The sequence below is a fragment of the Brienomyrus brachyistius genome, unplaced genomic scaffold (genome assembly GCF_023856365.1).
Source record: "Brienomyrus brachyistius isolate T26 unplaced genomic scaffold, BBRACH_0.4 scaffold624, whole genome shotgun sequence".
NCBI lineage: Eukaryota > Metazoa > Chordata > Actinopteri > Osteoglossiformes > Mormyridae > Brienomyrus > Brienomyrus brachyistius.
In genome coordinates, this window is record NW_026042899.1 from 36,907 (window position 1) to 59,433 (window position 22,527).

The following is a 22,527-nucleotide window of genomic DNA, read 5'->3' on the forward strand; positions in this document are numbered from 1 at the left end:
GATTGAAGTGGTTTTTGTGGCGATTCGCAAAACTGAAATGGAAGCCGATTTTGCGAACTTGTTGCTGTGTAGGACACGATGACTTGGTTCTAGAGCTCGTATCTCATGAAAAGCTCAATCCATGTTGAGGCACGGAATCATAAATTGCAGGTGTTGTTTCCATGATGTTACTTAATGGAAACACCCTTTATGCAATTTCACTTTGTCAACAAATTTGCTTGTTTGTGCAGAACTTTAATGGAAACGCTGCAGGTTTTGATATATTAAGGAAATTGAACGGGGTCTTTAGAAGTCAGAGGGCCTCCTTCAACACCCGCTTTAGATTGATTTCCTCTTTGTTGTCCAATCAGATTTACTCTTTAAGCAGTCACGTGACTCTTTGAAGGTGCCCTATTGGTTAGTGCTGTATCGATTTCCTGGGCCGCCCAGCGTCATGTCGGCATAGATGTAGTTTAACATAATGTTTGTTGGAAGTAAAGCCCCCTCGAAGTTTTTGAATGAGCATGTTTTATGATTTGTGGCGTTTCGTTTGACAGACCTTGGCCGACCCTGGGAAGTACGCTCTGATTGGAGCCGCCGCCCAGCTTGGTGAGTGTCCGTCCGCGGTCAGCCTGCTTTTCAGAGCTCGTCTAGAGGTGCATGGAGGCACATGAGGCTTCGGGTTTGCGTCTGTTTACGAAGGTCTTTGCCAGGTGGGATCGTGAGGATGACCCTCAGCCTGACTGTCATCATGGTGGAAGCCACCGGAAATGTCACCTACGGCCTACCCATAATGCTGGTTCTGATGACGGCGAAGATCGTGGGCGATTATTTCGTGGAGGTCAGTGTTGACGTTTCGGGTTGGAGCGGGTTGGTCCATTTGGCATTATGTGTGAGCCTGTCAGTGAGTGATGAGCTCATCGCCTTTCAGACCGTGCAGAACTTGGAATCGGGCCAGTCGTGTTTCGTTAACTGCTCCGGTCTCATGTTTGCTTTTGGTGTGGGTGGTGCAGCTAGCCACCAGTCTGACGCCATCTTTTTTTCATCTGTCCTTCCAGTGACTGATTTTGAGAACCCTTCCGTTGTTTTTGCACAGCTGTCTAACTTAAGGTGGCACATCATGCTGTGACAGCTCGTTTCGCTTCTCTGTTCCTCAATGTGCCAGCAAATCTGCTTAGAGGAAGTAAAACTTCAAGGGGTGGCAGCTTGTGAATGTTGTGCAGATGTGATCCTAAGCTCTTCTGAGTGACTCGAATTTTCCCACAGGGGCTATACGACATCCACATCAAGCTGCAGAGTGTGCCCTTCCTGCACTGGGATGCCCCAGCCACCTCCCACTCCCTGACTGCCAGGTATATTGCCCCCTACAGGATTTTCCCTGCTAATGCTTCAATGAGCCCAGTACACGCCTTTAGCAAGACATTGGTGCTTCATTCTCACTGTATATTCAGGTTTGGTGTGTCTGTCCATTCAGGGAGGTTATGAGCTCTCCAGTAACCTGCTTCAACCTGGTGGAGAAAGTGGGCACTATTGTGGATGTGCTCAGCAACACCTCGACCAATCACAACGGGTTCCCTGTAGTCTCCGGGTTGAGTGATGGCTGTGAGGTATGTCCCTCCCACTAGGGGTGATTTTGTTTTCCTGGAGATTTGTCACATGATGTACTTTGGGGCTTTGCTAATCTGAATTTTGTGCTCTTAGCCAGGGAAAATCTGTGGCTTAATCCTGCGTTCCCAGCTTATCGTGCTCCTGAAACACAAGGTGAGTGTGACCTAAGGTTCCTGCAGAGGTCAGCTGAATAAGGAGCATGTCTGTCCACACTAACACCTATCAGGGTGCTTGGTGTATATGCATGCCTGTGAATGACAGTGCGATTGACCAATGAGGGGTCTGTTTACTGCGTACACGGTTGCGAATGTCAGTGCAGCAAGCCAATGAGAAGTGTGCTCATCCACGTTGTGACCGGTGTACTCTTTTCAACCAGGTGTTTGTGGAACGGGCTCGTTCTCGTCTCAATCTGCGCAAACTGCAGCTGAAGGACTTCCGGGATGCCTACCCTCGCTTCCCTCCGATCCAGTCCATCCATGTGTCCCAAGACGAGAGGGAGTGCATGATGGACCTGACGGAGTTCATGAATCCCACCCCCTACACTGTCACGCAGGTACTAGTCTCAGTCTCAGCCTTGGTCTTGGTCCTTGAGAACCAGAGACACATTTGACTAAACAGTCATGTTCTGCGACTGTGTTCTTCTGCCTCTTTTTCAGGAGACGTCGCTTCCTCGTGTCTTCAAGCTGTTCAGGGCCCTTGGTCTGCGGCACCTCATTGTGGTGGACAGTGACAACCAGGTGCGTCTGCCTTGCGAGGTCCTCAGGCCTTCGTCATCTCCAGCACATATCTCCATTCTCATTGTAAAATTCGAAAATTACTGCATCGGTTTTCAGCCAGTGGCCGTTGGGCATCCATCTAGATCAAGGTTATCACCCTGGTTTCCTGTGCTACTCCCACCCCTCCCTCATAACATAACCAGCTATCTATGCCCTGTTCTACGTACCAATCATGTTCCCGGTGCCCAGGTGGTGGGACTGGTGACGCGGAAGGACCTGGCCCGTTACCACCTGGGCAAAGACGGCCTGGAGGAGCTGCAGCTGGCACAGACGTGATGCGTGGAAGGCGACTGCCGCGCTGCTCACCAGGCCAACCCCCCCTGCCCCCAGTCAGCCCCCGCCAGAACCCGCACCGGTCGTGCATTTCAGCAAAGTCCGGAACCCGGGATGCCAATGACTGACTTTCTGGTTTCGTTCACCGAGGGTTGGTTGTGATGGGGGAGGGGATCGATTCCATGTGTGTTTTGCGACTTTTTGTTGCCCCCTCCCAGTTTGCACATAAAATAATTTATCCGTTATGTTTTTAAAGCACTTCAGAGAGAGAGTGAGTGTGTGTGTGTGTGTGTGTGTGTGTGTGTGTGTGTGTGTGTGTGGTTCTACACACACTTGGGTGTCAGTCCCGCTCTGTGGTCATTTGCAAAGCTTTGGTAGCATTGTGATATACATTAGTGTAAATGTGTAAAAAGCATTTCAAGCTGTGTGTGTGAGAGAGAGAGAGAGAGAGAGAGAGAGAGAGATTAGCCAGGCCAATAACGTTCCTCTTTTACTCAGAGTTTTTTGAGTGTGGTCTATTGACAGAGGGTACCACAGTTTTCTTGTGACTTTAGTTTTACTTTAGGGGAAGTTAATTTTCCTCTCCCAGATAATTGTCTTGCACATTGTACCATTAACCAATGCCTCCCACCCCTCCCATGCCAGTGTAGGTAAGACCAACCCTGCCCCCCCCCCCCCCCCCCCGGAAAAACCCTGACTCGCTTTGACCTTTTTCTCTCATGCTGGATGCTAGCGGTTTTTAACATACAGTGTTTTTTCTCGTGAATTCGCCCATTGGCTGACTGCCACACTGCCTGCGTCCTCCCCCACCCACGCCAGTACGTGACAGTATGTATCCCCCCCACCCCGGGTGATTCTCCAGGTCCTGTGTTTTTGATGGCGATTTGTCTCTTGTTGCGCCGTACAGCCTCTAGGTGGCAGAAACCCTGGTTTCTGATATATACCTGAATAAATTATGCAAATCGGGGTCAGGTTTACATGGGTCGGGTGCCAAACAATGCCAGTAGTGTGTGTGTGTGTGTGTGGGGGGGTGACTTCACAGGTGCTCTCCTGAAAATGTGTGTATATCATTGTTTTTAAATGGCACTTACTGAAAGCAGAGTGGGGTTCAGGGCAGCTTAATGATTTGCAAGGTGACCATGGGTCGTGTTTGGCCAAGGGGGCGCTAGTGTGTTGAGGAAAGGAACTTATTCTGGTCTTTGCAGGCTGTGCTAGAAACCCAAACCCACCCCCATGGCTGTATGTGGCTCCGCACTTTAAATGCTTCTTACCCCACCTCGTTTCCCATCTGCGCCCTACAACTTACAAATCCTTGCAATGTCACGTGCAAGGGGGCCCCCTACTGGCCAAGCAAGGCCCTACAGTCGCTGGTGCCCTTGGGGGTCCAGCCGTACAGTTTTTGCCAACAGCAGAGTTTACACTTTGACTAGTTATGTGCTGTTTAGTTATTTTGTTTTTAATTAAGGTGAACTTGCCTAAGTGACCCTGATCAGTTAAATAGGGTTTTTACCCACCCAACAAGCCTATCGAAAATGGACATACCAGTTAAACGGTAAACGATGTGAATCCCTTATCAGATTTTGATTTTATTCTGAATATTAAATGTCGTGTTTTAACTCAACCTTAAATAAATTAAAGTATCTCCATTTTAAAGAGCACTGTGACTGGATGAGAGAATTGTTTCGGCGTTGGCAAGTACCACCTTAGCGTACATTTATAGAAACGGCTGAAATATACTGGATAATTTTGCATAATTTTTATTTTGCCAAGCTTGATTTTCTTCTGTGATTTCTGAAATCTAATAAAGGTTTTGATGCATATGCCTATTTGTATTGCACGAGTCAGTCATGCTGTTTAATAAGAATCATTTGTATTTATACAAACAATGATAAAAAAATTATTGTATTAAATGGCGTGTTTGATGATACTGCTGGTGACTCCGTGGCACTCTTTGAGCAACGTGTCCGTATCCTAATTTTCTACCTTCTGACACACAAATTCTCAGACTAAATGAGATTACTGCAGTCCCGTTGCCGGGGTAATGCAATTGTTTAGGTGGATGTCGCTGAATGCATTTCAGTGGGAGGTCCAGAAAGCCTGGGACGCGATTTGACGGGGTAGAAATGAGATGAACGGTTCTGTTGTACCTTGCAGATTTGTACCTTGCAGATTTCCCTCGATTTGCTTATTAGTTGCTGGAAATCAATATTTAAAAAAAAATGTGCGTTGAACATGCCTTTCCATCCCGATCCATGAACCCAGTTTTCCCAGATATCAGCAAAACAATGAGAAATTCTATATATAAAAAAAAAAAAATCAACATTTGATTAAGTTTTATTAATGCTTGCTTTCATGTTAAAAAATTTTGGTGCACAATTTAATTTTTTTTTTAACACACAACATTTGGTTGAAATTGTAACGTGGAACATCAAGTCTGGGGCGCAGTTAAGGGGGGGAGATTAGGACAGTAAAAAACTTGGAACATAACTGCATTGGTGTGGGTTTGTGGCCCAATATGATATGCATTCATGGGGCCCAAATTCTCTAGCAGAATCACAGCATAGATTTCTTTGTATATTTTTTAGGTTTAAAGGACTCCGGAGATTGAGATATTGTGTTTTTAAAGTTTCCTTGGACTCCCACAGTAAATTTTACAGAGCTGGGGTCTCCATAACTTTTGCTGTGCAATAAATTTTGCTGACTGGGAAAGGGGGGGGGGGTTCCCCAAGATTTTTGCCGGCTCGCCTACCCATCGGCTCACCTTGAAAATGCCCAAAATGCCACCTGGCTGTTCAGCCCTGCTATAAAGTTGCAGAAAGACACGACGTTGTACTGTGACCTTACGATGTTACAGATCCGAGAAATAGCGTACTAAGCAGCACGTGTTTCCCTGCTGTGTTAAGGTGGGCCTTAGAAACCCATAACGCACTAATGCAGCTCTGGATGGCGGGCTATGCGTCAGTAATGCTGTCAGAGAAGATTCACTCATTAGTCTGATGTGAACTTAATCAGATTATGGGTCCTTTTTAGTCGCAGAATACAACATAATCCATGGCAAATGGACATCGGTGCCGTCTTTATGATGTTATGCTGACAGTGCCTTTAATCCCACCCCCCACCCCCCACCAATCCCTTTCCCAACTTCATGTTGTCTCTTAATCCTGTATGTTTCAGTAATATGAAGACGGAATTTCAGTATTCTCTGTTGCGGTTGTTTTATTTTTATCTCGCGAGTTTCATGCATTTTTAAGAACCGCGCAGAACATCAGTTAACTCTGTGCTGCTGGAATCCTGAGGATTGCCTTGATGGGTAGTGTAGGAGTTGAAGGATTTGCGTAGTCAGATTTAATTTTTTAAAAAGGAAATCTATTAAAAAGTAACATGCAAAGTAGTTTATTATTATTATTTTTTTTTTTTTTTACATAAGAATTTCAAGAGAAACTGAGAGCCTCGTTTTAATGGGCTTGTCTGGTAAAGTTAGTTTGACACTTGTACTGCATGTATTATTAAACATTTATCTATCCATCCATCCATCCATCCCGGCTCCGTCAACATGCAAACTTCAGTAATTCAAAACACTTAGTATTGAGCTTCCATTGTGAGCCTTAGCAGCCAATAAACAAACCGCCAATAATGAATATCACAGGCTTTGGTGATGGACACAGACTTCCAGACACGCCCCATATTCCTGACGCATTCCTCACCATGACCCTGTCTACTTCACATTCGCAGCCCAATATTTCATTCAAACTGGAGTTCGAAAGCTTGTTGGAGCCGAATGGACAATTTTAAAGACCAACATGGCAGAAAATTCAGTTCTGAAAGAAAGGAAGTTTCGATTTTTAATGAACTTATGAGATGCAGCAGAGATTCATCTTACCCTCAGTAATCTTTAGTTATAGCTTTCAGGGACTGGGATATAGATAATTTAGAAATGTGCTGCTTTTTAAAACACTAAGTAGGATTCCAATACTTTTCCAAGACACGGTATAATAGTATAATGTATTGTTGGTGCGCTGTGGGAGGGAGGTGCTGTCCTGGCAGGGGAGACAGGTGACTGAAACCTTTTGTAGCGATTTGTTCCGCCTGTCTGTTGGGCAGAATTTAGTTTGCTCTCTTTGTGCTTCCAGTAAATCTAGGTCCCGTTCCCATCATACCAGCAAGTCCGTGCAGGGTGGATCTCTGGCTAATCTCTTTTGTTGTTTGATTCCCTCCACGGAGGAAAAAAAAAAGAACTCGAGGTCACCTGCGGTTCCGAACCACATCTCCAGCAGGTCAGTGATCTCAGAGTAGCACATGCCGTTTATAAGCCAAAAGAAAAATGGTTGAAAAGTACGACACCTGTGTTATTCTATTTTGGTATTTAAGTGACAGAATTCCACTAAAGGTGAATTAAAAACTTGCTTAATTTATTGAGAAATGCTGAAGAAGTAAATGAACAAAGGATGAGAGAAGCTGCTGGAATCTGAAGCAGACATGATGCAGGTTCGAAACTGCACAGTTTTGATCTGGAATATGGGACACAATCCACATTATAAGCACTGAGCTAAATGCCAAGTTTTAAATGGCTATTTATCTATTACAACCATTGTTTCAGTGAAAGTTGTATGCAGATGTTTATTACTTAGTAATAAGGCAATATTTGGCTCAACTATGGTTTGTCTGTTACTAATGAAATAAACTTTTCCTATATATAGAGACACAGGACTTTTCTCACTTCTGATCTAAACCATAATTTAGTCTGTTCTTATTTAACATGACACTATAATAAAAATACATCCGAAGTTAAAAATCCTGGAAGACTGCGTCAAATAGAGCAGCAGAGCACCGCCCCCAAACAGCCTCTGTGGGGCAGCAGTGAGCTCAGAGTGCATCCCCCCCCCAGGAGGCAGTGTTAGGAAGAGCAGGCTGCTGTGGGACTTGCTGGTGACCCCAGGGACTTGGTCTTGCCGTTGTCCTCTAAGGCCTGGGCGAAAAGGGCAGGGTTACGGCTGGAGTGCCGCTGGCGTCTCACAAAGGGAAAGACACTGGGGCATGATGGGAAGGAGAACATGTTAGCGTTCCGCTAACACTTGTGGCACTGCCTTTTCTAAGTCAGCCATGTTGGAAAATCCTTGACTACCGTGGAATTACAAACAGAAACTGGAGAGCATCACAGGGGACGCAAAAGCAATTAACATTACAGAACTCTGTGTAGTCTTAGTGACGAAGCTAAGCTGAAGCCAGCAGTTCACACTAAGCCCAAAAATCCCTGGAATTAATCGTTAACAACCCCAGAAACAGAACCTGTGTGTATCCCACACCAATATGAGTCTTATCCCCTTATATAAAATACATGGAATATATTACAGAAAGACCCCTTTTATAGAAGATAATAGTTTTACCTTTTTTTGGTCTCTTGTGGTTCTATGGCTCTAGCCAGCATGTTTTTGTAGAGATCGGACTTTAAATAGCGGGCGTAGGAGTCCTGAGGGTGAGAGGAGAGGCCGAGAGCCCGTTTTAATGAAGCTGTCATCCACTTTCATGGCTGTGCACAGTTAATGCTCCTACCTTCTTCATCAGGAAATAGATGTGCATCTGGGCGTCATCCAGGACAAAACGATGTGGGCTTTTCATGCCCTGCAGGGTCTTCTCCATGGTCTTGCTGTCCACGTTTACCCACTTGCTGGCTCCCGGGGCCAGGAACTGCCTGGGGGGAAGGAAGTGATGAGCCTGAGCTTTGCAGTCCCACTGGGAGTAAGCAAGTGCCACATCAGGGCCTGCTCTAAATTCAACTGGGATGCAAACTGTCCCACTGGGCCACAAGGTCGCACTCACTTGTAGACCTCTTCCACCTTCTGCGGGATCGTAGCGCTCTCGCCGTGCCGGATGTCCTCACAGGCCTCCCAGAAACAGAGGTTCTCCACTGTGAATGAAACAGCGCATGCATCAGCTACCTGCAGGAGGCGCTCATCACGATGCCAATATGGAGGAGAATTGCCTTTCATAGAGGGATCATGATTATTAATTTAGCAGATGCTAGATCCTATTTTTTTTTTTTTTTGAGAGGGCAGGGTCAGTCAGTCCCTGGAGTAACTGATCGACGGCCCAATAGTGAGGTCACTCAGCTGACTCTGGGATTTGAGCTGATGACCTCCTGCAATGAATCCCAATCTGCTGAGTCACACACTGCCCAAATAGGCCCGCAGTGATCAAATAATGAATATGATTCTTACTTGCTGACGATGCCTCCATGAAGCTGATCTACTTGGGCGGGGGGGTCTACATGCTGCTCACCACTGAACTCCTTCTCCAGGTACTCCCTGAACTTGCACCGTCCCAGAGGGTCCCTAAGGAGCTCCGTGAAGCCGAACCCCCATCGTTCCACCCGCAGCTTGGTGGGTGTCTCCACCCTGCACCAGGAGGCGTGGAAGTGAAGAGACGACAGTCACCTCTGGGGGTGTGGCCCTGAAGAGGCAGGATGGGGCGCGGTAACGCACACTCACATGTCGGCATTCAGCGTCCAGAGTGCCGTGTCATCTGTTATCCAGGGGTTGCTGGGGGGGCAGCCTTGCATCATGGGGTCATGGTTCAGGTACTGCTCGCTGAACTTAAGGAAGCTGAACACAGAAGACCAGCCATTCCCAGTTTTAGTCCTACTTTCTATAATCCTTGCAAGTCATCAAATATTCAGGTTCAATGCTGGCATATTCCAGCAAACTGGAGCTCGAAATGGTGACGAAATGATTATACGTCATTGAACCCTATAAGGAAATTCTCTTTTCATCTCCTCCATCTTGCTCTCCATAGGTGAGAGAAAGCTTGGTAGCAAAGGGCAGCTGCCCGTAGAGGCTCCCAGGAACCTGGGGGTTAAGGGCCTTGTTCAAGGACCCACAAGTGTGCTGAAGCCAGGCTTGAACCGGCGACCTTCTGATCAATATTAAGTAATTATTTGCAGTTAAATACAGTTCAATTCAGTTTAATAGTCAACCGGTTTCAATATTAGTTAGGCATCATTAATCCAGGATATGTGTGACTCTGAGATTTATGGTGAAAGATGGATGGGCAGATGGACGAAAGAACGAAATAACGAGGTTAGATTTTCACAAAGAGCAGTCCCCAGCATTTTTGTCAGAATTAACATGAAATAGATCCCCCCCCCCACCAATCAGAGGCACAGTATACAGAATACCCAGAGATATCCCCCAGTTAGGGACTAATGTGGACTGGTGTCGAACCAGTGGTCCCCCAGCTATGCTGGGACTGAGGCTGAATCACAGGTGTTGGGGGGGGGTAGGTGGGGGAGGCTGTTATCCAACCTTTCCAGGCAGATGGAGGACTTGACCCTCGAGCGGCCCAGGGATTTCCTGATGTGTTCAATCTGGTGTCGGGAGCCATGAAAAATCACACGGGGAATATAAGAGTCAGAAAAAAGGCACAGCATGGTACACATCCAAGCCCTGATAAGAGCCATGCTGTTGTACCTTTAAACAGAATTTGTCAATATCTGAGAGCCAACAAAAGAAAACGACAACACAGATGTAGATCCTTCCGAAGCAATTTTCTTATGACAGCATTCTTAAGAGCCCACTTAATCACCCTCTTTGGTTGTTCTTGGCAACCATCCCATCAGCTGAAATAGGTTCACTCTAAATTCTTTCAGGCTTACCTCTCTTTTGTAGTAGTCCGCGTTCTGTTCTGTAAAGAAGGAAGAAACAAAACCGTCTCTAAACATGATATAAGCCACATGTTTATGGGAGTTTTACTTGCGCAAAAATGTTCTGAGGGCACAAGGTTCATTGGTTCAGAGAGATAACCAATCAGACTGTAGAAGTGGTGGATACAGGCAACTAGAGGAGGGGGGGGGGTCAACCAATCAGATGTCTTGTTCCTGCCTCCTCTAGTTCCTTAGACCCACCTCCTCTACAATCTAATTGGTTATCTCTCTGAACCAATCATTTTTCCTTCTGCCCTCAGAACATTTTTGTGAGGGTAAAACTCCCACGAGCGAATCACATGCAAGGAATCAGACAGTAGGAATTCTGCTCACACTCAGCTCCTGGCTTTACTAAGCAGACATCCAGTCTAGAAACCATGAATAATATAGCACTATTACGAGTATGTATTGTGGGACTGCTGACGTACTTACGTTAGCATGGAAAACGAGAGCAGGAAGTGAGGAAGAAGTGAGACAGAAAGATGAGCACAACGAAGTGCTGTCACACTCACACACGAGCTTCCCTCGGATGCCCTCCCACCAAAAACACTGATTATCACTTCACTTCCTTGGGTAATTTGGGGGCCCAAGGCAACAGCCTATTCTGCCTATAGCTGCCATATATATATAGATATTAATATACATATTTTTTCTTCATGACTTTGATCTTATCTAGGCCCCGAGCGGCTCTCTTGTTTGCCCGGATCCGGTCCTGTGACTGACAGAGGCGATAAACAGCAGGTACTGGCATTACGGAAAAAATGTATATGCTTAATAAAAAGCTCAGACCAGCTGGACTCGGGAGTTGTGCCGGTTCCTTCGCTCAGGGCCTTGTTCTTGAACGCTGAATGTTCCCGGCTGCAGAAAATCAGAGGGTGAGAAATCCTTAGCTGAACTTCAGATGAAGAGTGAGCTCGTTTCTCTCAAGCAGACTGACGCCGGTCTAACGCTGCATTAATACCCCTTAGCACTACTGGTCACATTTCCCATGATGCCACTGGGTACAGCCCATGGCGACACTGCCCAGTAGGGGACAGTGTGACAGCTTTCCAAAAGGACCATTCGGTCCTGGAGGGCCAGTCGGTGACACAGTATCCATGATCAGGACTGGGGTACCCTGCTTTACAGAATAAACTAACCAAATGTCGATACTGAATGCAATCATGATTACAGGTATTATGCTGATTGGATTAGGCATTGCCCTGGTTTATCAAAGATTGAAGAAGACGGTGACAGCCTCTCAAAGCCCCACTAGGCTGGCCGGAATGATTGATGGAGTGGGCAGAGCTGTTAGCACTCAGACTGTGCAGACTGTGCAAATGGATCGCAAACTGGATAACATCATGGAGAAGCTAACAGCTTTGCAAAAATTATTGGATGGCGGAGATCAGCGTGGACATTAGAGGAGCTGGAAATTTCAGCTCCTCGCATGGAAACCCAAACAACCTTATTCTATCAAGTATTTGGCTCCCCCATATCAGCACGGGCCTTGGCCAAGGCTGCTGCTGGAACTAACAACTCCCCCAGAAGAACAAGGCAGTGAGACTCTCTTGCATTCCTCTCCCCCAATCCCAAGGACTTACCCTCCCCCCATCCCACGCCTCCGCCGCTTCATACCCCCAGCGTGAACAGGCGGGTCTGTGACCAGCGCCGTCTCTATGGCAGCAGGACCGGATGGCTGTCTGTCTCTGCTGGGTCACCTCCACACCCCCTTTCCCCTACCCGTTGCAAGTCGTGTCATTTTTATGTAAGGTGTAGTGCCCATGTGCTTATGTTGCTGAGGTGTTTTTTTCGGTTCCCACAATGTACTCCCTACTGGAGTGCAATCTGGGGGGTGTTTTTTTATTCTCCTCCTCTCCCACCATGTTATCTTGTTTCTATTCTTCTCACTTCCCCTGTCTCCCGGCCGGTCTTCCCCCTACTGTGATGTCTGTGTATATGTAAGGTCGGTTGATGGCCTGCTCTTCACCGGTACTTGTGACTGGTGCCATGGTATATTGCATCAGCAATAAAGGGCTTTTCCAATCCAATCTGATTTAACATGGTTTCCTTAAATCCCAATTAAAGTGCTTCAGATCAGCTCAGGACTTAACAGCAGAGAGACTATTTGGCAAATTATTACGCTGCTATTTGCAATTACATCCATTATCTCTCCGCTAACATGCAGCATTAAGCCTGAGCCGCAGGAATAGAGGTCAGATAATGGATCCGGTATTCCGGAGGTGGGATCCTCTTCCAGCTCGTTTAAAAGGCCCAACAAGTGGGGGGGTGGTGGGGGGGGAGACGCAAACACAGCATGTCTGCATTTTAGCTTCAGGCCGTCTCCCAGTCCCTTCGCACTCCTCTCTCCCAGATCCAAGCATCACCAGTCTTAGCGATGCGTCTCGTGTTTCTCGGGCAAAGAGAAAGGAGGCAGGAAGCGGCCATTTTGTCATTTGCTGGTTTTAATCCCCCCCCCCCCCCCAGCTTCCCCCGTCCACCTGGCCGTACCAGAGTGCAGAGCGTCCCTGCCTTTTAAACACGAGCAGCACCTGACTGGGGGGCCCTACGCTGCGTGGTTTTTGGCTCAACTGTGTTTCCGTCTAATTGGCGTCAAAACGGTGGGTTTCATCAATGAAGGTGGTGTGTGGCTGAGCGGGTTGGCAGTCGCCGCCTATGACTGGAAGGTTGCCGGTTTAAATCCCACAGTCAGCAGAGTGACATCACCACTGGACCCCTGAGAGAAGTCCCTAAACCCCCAACTGCTCTAGTCTCAATAAAAGGTACATCTGCAAAATAAGCTGAATTTAGGATGTGATCCGCAGCTGCGTGGCTGCCATTCCCACCTCCTGATGCCGCCCCGGATGGGGATAATGGCCCACATAAACGCTGATGCTTATTAGCCCTGAGAGATGCTGCGCACCCAGCAGAAAGGGGCCCTAGTGACGGCCGGGATTAAGCCAGATACACACCACACTCTGCTCCTGTCCCACACTTTCATTCTCCACTCTCCTGTGTTATTCATGAACTCCAAATTACACTCAGCGAGGGTGCAGTTGCTCATTCCCGCAGCCTGCTGTCCTGTCTGTCTTCTGAAAGCTCTCGTCCCACAGAACATAGGCTTCTTCCCAGCTAAGTAAATATTTCATGATCACACTGAAGCAGTAGTGGGTTATCAGGCCTGAAGTGATATATTCCTCCCCCACAAAGTATGCATGGAGACACTCTGTGTGTCTTACTTAACGAAGATAAAACTCCCCCCCCCCCCCCCCCCGTGAATTTTGCTGAGCTCAATGCTCTGGAGATGACGGAGATCGAAAATTATACCGGAAATGTTCCATATGTCCTTACAGATGTTTCCTTTGCCTTCCTTCATTGAACAAACCCGTTGTCGTGGGAGAGAACTGCACAACCCCCCAGCTCTCTGTGGGGGAATGGGACCCTGCCTATGCCTTCCTGCCAATCCTGCCAAGTTTCCCCTGTAAGTTGAAGGATCTCCTAACAGGCCTGCATGTAGATTAATGTCATACCCAGGACAAAGCAATTGCAGGTTAAGGCCCTTGCTGAAAGGCCCAACGGAGTAGAATCACTCTGGGCATTCACAGGATTTGAACCAACAACCTTCCACTTGCTTGCACAGATCCCTAGGCCCAGAGCCACCACTCTGCCCCACAACCTCAAAAAAATCCTAGAATCGCCCCCAGCCTGAGGCGATATTCGAGCTGCCAAGGTGCATTGAGTTCAGGTTTACCCAGTGTGTGCTTTACTCTAATCACAGCATACTGGGTTTTCGCCGGGGCAGATGTAGGGAGTCAGGGGTTTCGGGGGAGGTGCTTACTGGCGGTCTGTTGACGAGCCAGTAGGCCTGTTCCTGACATTCCAGCACGATGCGGTCCGCCTTGCGCCTCTGTTTGGCTGCCCTGGTAGGAGCAGAGCAGTCGATGGAGAGTCAGAAAGCATACTGGGTAATTAGCATATAGCGGTAATCACTGAACTGCAAGGTAGGGTTTTCATTTTTCTGTTTCCTTTTTCACTTAGAAATGGATTTCCGACTCTAGTGTTTAGGCTGAGGTCTGATTTAACAGATAGGAGGGAAATTATGACCACACACCATGTTACTTTTTAATTTAGGTAACATCATCATCCTCTTAATACGAGATTTATTCATCCATTCTCATCTGTCCCCTTGTGTGCATTTATGAAATTGATTTCATAGCTCGATGCGACAGTATTCCCGGGCTGGGGTGGGGTTTACCTGAGCTGCTCCTTCGCCTGCATCACCACGAAGTCCCAGGTGTGGTTGATCCGTTTGTGCAACATGTTGTAGCTGTCCTGCGGAGACGATGTTTAAATGCGACATTGCCAGGTCGCACGGCTGGCTGCGTTGCTGCATGGGTTCACGTTATGACTCACAGGCCGAACCCCTCCCAGGATATCAGCTGGCAGTGTCGGATTCACAAACCCTCTTACTGATGAGAACCTAAAATGCGTTGACCCTGACGCAACATGGCGGCAAGTTGGTGGATGTCTATGTGCGATCCTACTATGTGCATAATTGGTGGGAGGTTTTCTTACACAAAAATGTTCTGAGGGCAGAAGGAAAATGATTGGTTCGGATAGATAACCAATCAGATTGCAGAGGAGGCAGGACCAAGACATCTGATTGGTTGCTCCTGCCTCCTCTAGTTGCTCGGATCCACCTCATGTACAATCTAATTGGTTATCTCTCTGAACCAATCATTTTTCCTTCTACCCTCATAATATTTTGTGTAAGTAAAACTCCCATGAGCATTCAGCTATCACATGATCTCATCAAGCAATGCTTCAGACCAGCGAATAAGAATAGCATTGAAATGTACATAAATAAAAATTTTCTCTTACCTTTTCATAGTCTATCAGCTGCCCTTGCTTTCTGATATTCTTCTTAGTCAAATAAATCGCTTTAGAAGAGCAAAAGAAAGACATGGCAAGAAACTGTGTTTTTCTATTATTCTAGTAAAGGGAAGTAATGATGTAATAGGCGAGCACATGATTAATAATTGGTAATCACCGTAATCTAGCTCGGAGGCTGGCCACTGCTGAGAGCTCCAGAAGTACGGAGTCTAGCAAAAAGGAGATGCTGTCATTTGAAACTATTCAGAAGCAGCGTGACAAAGGTGCTTTGTGATTTAACATGTCAGGGACAAGGCGGGTGGAAGGCATTTTGCTACTTTAACTGGCATTGGTTCTCATACATCAGTGTTTCCCAATCCGGTCCTCGGCGACACACAGATGATCCACGTTTTTGCTCCCTCCCAGCTCCCTACCAGACAGTCTACGTTTTTGCACCCTCTCAGCTCTGGAGCCCGGACCAGATTGAGAAATACTGTCCTACACGGTAATTCCGCAGTCTCTCCAACGAATAGTTTCGATATGCGTGCCCCCCCACATGGCCACCACCCTCTCGCGCTGCCCTCCATCTGAAGAAACCGTGGTTTTAGGTTACCTGGAAGCGATACGGCGTCTCGTCGGGCCCCAGGACGAGCGTCCTGGGGTCCTTTAGGGGGTAAATGTAGCCGTGCTTCACGATCAGATTCCCCACATGAAGTGCCTCTGAAAACACACAAAGTGGTCACTCATTTCCACGTAAACTACTCAAAGCTCAAACAAATCCACTACTCGTAGCCCAGATTTAGGCATAGTAATTCTCTAAATTTTTGTCAGTGGAATACAGTAGAACACACGATAACTAGAAACTGAGTAGGCATATTATATTTTATTTTACGGTATAGCAAGTAACTGGAAAAAACGTTGACATGGTGCACAGAATAAGCCGCGGGGATGGTGCATTCCTCATCGGAACTATAATTAATTACGAGTAATTGGGACTTTCCACTTTCCGGCTGCCTCCGCGGCCATTGGCAGTCAGGCGCTCCCGGGGGTTTCAGACCGGCGCAGCAACAGCGCTGCTAGGGGGAAGCCTAGTGTTTACAGGGAGGGGTAACTGCTTACCGGGGCAACAGGTTTTTTGCCCATTCAAGTCTGTTAATGCATCTGCCATCTACTGCCTAAAAGTCCCCTCCTTTCCATTCCGACTTCTTTTCCAATCTGGGCTGTAAATCAGGGAAATCTGCTCCCTTGCTATTTAAAACCTCATCTGCATCGCCCGGGAATTCAGGACAACAGCGTCTTGCAGAAGTGCATAATGAGGGAGACGGATAGCGATATTTCTCCAGGCATGACTGACTGCCTCTGGCTATCAGCGAAGTTTGCATCGGGACTATCAAACCGTACAGCTCAGCATGCGTAGCGGCGCGACTCGGGACTGGCCTACAGATTATTTGTACTAATAGCCTCTCAGCAGAAAGATAAATAATTCAGCAGATAAATTGACGCCAGGGGAAGAAAATCCCAAAAGCTTCAGGCGAATGGGGTGTCTATGTTATGGACAAGCTCAATTCTGACATTTATTAATTCACAGGCTCAGCAATATCAATGGAACAGAACATGCTTCTGTCAGACACGTGAATTGCATATGCTTACACATAAATGCAGCTAGGCTAATCTGTTGTATGGATGACAAATTCTATTACTTCATTTGTATTTATTATTCAAAAGACTCGTTTATTTCTGTTATTTTATTACAAAAAAAAAAAAACCTGATGACGTCTTTCGCCAGCAGGGGCGCCATCGTCGTCACGAAGGGAAAAAAACAATCGATTAACCTCACATAAGAGCACCAGGTAACGCTTCCCTACATACTTCTCGGCCCTACCTTCTTCCATGATGGAGTACTTCTGAATTAGCCACTCCACGATATCATTTCCTGGGAAGGCATAGCGAGGAAGGCATCTAGTTAGAGTCGAGAAATGCATTAAGCCGTCATAAATCAAAAACGCTGAACTCGATAAATAAATTACATAAATAAATATGAGCGCAAGGAGATCGATGACAGTCTTAATGCACAGGATTCCCGAAGACCGCCGATGTATGGGCTTTCCTGTGAAGGGCTTAAATGACCATTAGGACCCGGCCCCCGGGACACTGCACGGCCGGGTGTAAGACAACCCGGGCGGCATGAAAAATTATTTTTAAAAAGTAAAATATGTATCGTGCACCTGTCATCGCATGTGGAATCACTGTGATTAACAGTCTTTGATTCTTCATCTTTATCCCCATGTCGGGATCTTGCATCGCCACAATGACTTGTTCAATCTGGGATAAGAAGAATAGTCAAAATCGTGAAATCAAGGTGACGACAGACATAGTGAAAACGTTCAACCTAGTAATATAATAATTGCTTAATGTGTGATTTGATATGTAATCGTTATATTCATCATTAAATCACCGGAGAGACACACTCATATATTTAGGCATATATATAAGTAAACTACAAGGTTTTTCCTCTGACTATCTTAACTGCACGTCAAAGACGTTATCGGATATTCCCGACTACAGACTTTCGGTTTGATCATTTATTCGCGTTATTAATTCGGCTCCTGATTACATTAAACTAAACATGCTCAGATTGTTACAACCTTTGCTTGTCGGTTATTTTTGGGATCTTTCTGGATGGGCTCAAGGCGGGGTCTGTAAGCACAAGCAAACTGCCAGCACTTTTGTTTTACATGAAAATAGTTTGATGTCGGCCTATTGCGTTATTGTCTGGCTATAATTTGGAGGCAATATTAAACAATAGGCCCATATATTGTAAATATACATGTTGTGTTGTTTTGTTGTTATCACAAACGTATAGCCTGATCATAAATTTCATGGATACCTGGATGTTGTATGTTCCATTATATTTATGAATGAATGATTTATGTGAAGTCTGGCTTAGATTCGAGAATTAATCATATAGATTAAAAAAAGTTTTCATTTAAAACTTATCTCATATAATAAAATCCTCGTCCGAACGAACATATGTCAGAATGAAAAAACATTTAAATTATTTTTGTGATGCATCAGTATCAATAGCTACAACGTCATAACAGATATAGATATAATGCGGTTCATACTTTTGAAGTTGATGCGTATCTCCCGAAAAAAATCAACTCCAGAAGAGTCCGCGTCTGTAAATGCCTGAACTTCGGAATCGATCCTACCTTTGTTAGGCGCGGCATCTGTGTCTTGCAGCTGTTCCCTTGGATAAAGATGTTAATTGTCATGCTTACAGCATCTCGATCTCCGGCGTTTGTGAAGTTGGGATTGATGCTGTCCTGTGTTTTTTTTTTCCTTCCACACTTAAGCTCTGCTTGTTACTGCCCCATAGCGGAGCGCAAGTGAAACGGACTACCGGAGATTTGCACTGTTTTTCTGTTAGTGTGTATAATCAAAATATGACTCAGTTTGGCCAGTTAGAAAAATATGATAATAGAAAAGTATTCTTTTCCTCTCACTTTTTTTTCTTGATTTAATTACCGACTTCACGTACTTACACTGTGTCCCGTTGCACGATGTAATATTGCGAAACTATGATTTTGTGGCAGTGTTTTGTAAAGGAATTTTCCGTTTAATCATCGTCTTAGTATAAAGCTATATGGTTGTTCTGGTATCAGTGGACGTACATTATGTATTTTTTCTTCTCTTGAGCACCATGGTCATGACATGAAGCTCAGTCATTGATTACTCGCAAATGTTAGTAGTCATCCGCTGTTTATCTTGAAGATGTAAAAGTAGTGCGCGTACATCTCCTCGTTAGTATAGTGGTGAGTATCCCCGCCTGTCACGCGGGAGACCGGGGTTCGATTCCCCGACGGGGAGAGTCTGCATCTTTTTGCCTCGGTCTCAAAAGGCACCAAGCTAGAACCGGCCCCGTGTTAGTGGAAACGGGGCTTGTGACTTGTACTCATGCATAATATTCTGCGGGTCGCTCAGCAGCGCAGCATATGAAACTAGACTCGGATTGTAAGTGTGTGGTTTTGATAATTGATGTATGGATGGATGGATCCTTAATAAGAGATATAAACAATAAGGTCCAGTCGCCAACTAATCATGTAAAATACGTCATAAACTCATGGTTGTTAAACCCAGAATAAAAATGAAGACGTATAACTAGGAAAGTCAACTTGCACATTTCAATTTTGGTTCGATATAATCACGTTGTCCTTAACCCTCCAGTGCAGGAGGGGACGGTAATGCGCATCGAATGTTTCCGAACCTGTGTGTGATACAACCGAGGAAGAGCCGATGACTTCGGGGGAGGAGGGGCAGGCGACTCGGAAGAAAAAGCAGCAGAACCCAATGCAGCCTGTAGCCCATTCAAAGGCCTACTGTTGGACCTCTGCTTATTTTGCAATACGTCTTTAGTACGGACTGAAAAATGTCCGATTTCGATGAGTTTGAGAAGCAGTTAAGCGAAAATCGGCAAGGTAAGTTTGGCTTTGAAGATCGGTGTATGCTCCCTGTTTTAGGGTAATAAAGTGGCCGGCGTGTCCTAGCGCCGAGGATGGTGCGGAGGGCACTTCTGCTGGTTCCGAAAAGAAAAGCGCGGCTGGGAAATCGGTGCCTTTTATCCGAGCGCTCGCCGATTCTGAAACCTGCCCGATTCTTCTTCTCCCAGCTGCCGCAGGATCCCCGAAAACTGACCGCTTTGGTAAATCAGTGACATTCTTTGCTTGGCATTGTTATAGAGATCGCTAGGCCTGCATCCATCAGTGCCCGGCGTACATAACATGGACATTTCAATGAAACGTTATTGGGGTGCACTCGATGTGAAAGCCTGCGGTTTTATTTATTTAATTATTTACCATTATACACTTGGATCATAAATTGTGACCCGCGTATTTTCATTCGCAGTAACACACTATGCATGGATGTTTGTTGCAAGCGTTATATTTTCAAGATCACGTTTAAAGTTTTATGCAAATAAAAACGACCGCGACCACTTGATTTAAAGTCCGCACTTAATAACAGTGTTAGTTACTTGGTTTTTAAATACTACGACGAGTTTTCTATATAATGATATGATTTTGTCTCTTTCCGATGCACAATAGCCTTTCCCTTGGGTCCGAAATGCTGGCCCTGTCATCCGTACAGAATAAGTCTTTCTCACACGATCGCCGTTTCTTCATGATGTATAGACTCTAAAAATCAGCCGCGTTCCCTGGAATCATAACAACTGCTTTTAGGTCGTTATTGCAAAGTCTTGCACCTGTATCTACCTTTACAGCGGATAGCAGTAACTAACAATGATGTACAGTTATATAACAATACACATATAACTTCATTAAAGTGCAGAGAATCCAGTAAACTGAATAAACTTAAGCCATACTAACGCAACTGAAATATACAACATGCGTTACAACGGAGTCGAAAGTAGGATTGATTTATGTACCTATCAAATGGCAATCTTGTCATATCAGCTCCTTATCACTAAATCACTAAAATGTCATTCGAAACGACCTGATTCGGCTAGACGAGCACTAAGTGCCGCCGTGTTTGATAAACTAGCAGTTCCAGTCATTCATATCTGCGCTCTGACTATGCCTGCGATTGCGGTAATTGGTTATTACCGATTTACGTAAGATGCATTGGCCGCTCCGTGTCTGTACTTTTGCAGCGGTGCATTACCGTAACGCTGTTATAACTGATGCATGAAGCTGATTCCTCGAGCAGCACCTGCGTTTAAATGCTTCACTGAAAACTGCACCTTCAGGGATTTATTTAAGCTTCTATATGAAGGACCTGCTGGGATAGAAAGGTGATATTTTATTGCTAGTTTAATAAAGTGCTGTCTGTCAGATTGAAACGATATTAATTACCCATCCATCGTCCAACCAGTTATCTTAGTCAGGCTCCCCTGGAGCCTATTCCAGGCAAATTCCCCATACAGAGAGCAGAGGCAAAATTCAGGCCTCCAGACTCGGAGGCGTGAGGCAACTGTACTCACCACTGTGCTCCTATATCATTAATTAGTCTGGTTATGTTTTTATTGTTTCACAACAGACTGACATTCAAGGGGATGTCCTTGTGCCCTTGAAATTATTAGCCATTGAGAGATGGGTGTGTTTGTTTCAGGAGGGTGTGATTGAATATGTGAATTGAATGGAGGTGCTTCATTCTGGTGAGGAAACTGGGGAGTTAGACCCCGTACCACATCTTGGTCTCCGTAAGTGACTTTTAAGGCATAGCGCTGGGTCAGTCAGCATCCAGCACCCCAGGGAAGTTGGTAATATGATTACTCTGTGACTCATGGGCTTCAAACCCACAACCATCCGGACACACATTCATAATCCCTCTGAGTTACACATCTTGGATTTATCGAAATGGATGGTAGGGGGGCAGTCATGTCGCTCCGCCCACCGTCTCACTGGTACCACGGTGTCGTCCCCCAGAGCGGGAGAAGGAGCGACACAAGAAGCGTAGCCGCAGCCGGTCTCTGAGCCGTGGCGAGAAGCACCGCCGCTGGAGCAAGGACTCCAGGGGGCGGAGTCACGAGAAGCGCAGCAGCAGCCGCGACCGCAAGGGTCGTGACCGACGGAGCAGCTCACGCGAGCACAAGAAGCACAGGTACCCCCCCTCACGGTCCCGGTTACAGGCACTGAAGCTGATATCTAGCATGGTTTGAGGCCTCTTAACAAGTTTCTTTCACAATCAACCAATTGGTTTCTTCGTGGTGGGAAGGGGGACTGTACCCATATTAAATTTTAACTGGCGTTTATAAGTAGCCCCCGCCATAGCGATGGGACCTCAAAGCCAGCCTAAAAAGTGGCGCATGGTCACACCCTCATGACCTTAAACTGCCTGCGATCCAAAGTTAAATGTAAACATTCTGCCATCTGTTTGTTTTTGCCAGATTCTGAGTGTTTACACTGTATTGTTTGGGGAAAACAACCTTCTGTTTTGTGTTTGGGCAGCTACTCTCCTCGGAGAAGCCGTAAGAAAAGGACATACAAGTACTGGGATGTTCCCCCTCCGGGATTCGAGCACATCACCCCCATGCAGTACAAGGCAATGCAAGGTTTGGATGCGACGCTTCCATGTGTGCTAGTTCAGTATTGCAAGGTTATGGTATATTGGTTGCAATGAAAGCATTTATTCTGGAGTGCCCTCCTCCCCCCTGCTGGTCAAAGAGGGAATAACACTTGGGATGATTTCAGACAGTGTGAAGAGAGCTTAAACCTAGGGGTTAGAAGCAAATGAAGGCGACGATCCGGATGTTCTGGCCGTCCCTGGTTGGGGTCTTGAAGCCCTTTCTCCTCCCCACAGCTGCAGGGCAGATCCCCACGATAGCTT

At 46.1% G+C, this 22,527-nt stretch overlaps 1 non-coding gene across 1 annotated transcript; it reads left to right on the forward strand.

The window, feature by feature from the left end:
• The first annotated feature begins 18,981 nt into the window (after positions 1 to 18,981).
• Positions 18,982 to 19,053, forward strand: trnad-guc (transfer RNA aspartic acid (anticodon GUC)). The gene has a single exon. It is a non-coding gene; the product is annotated as a tRNA-Asp (tRNA).
• Positions 19,054 to 22,527: the final 3,474 nt, after the last annotated feature.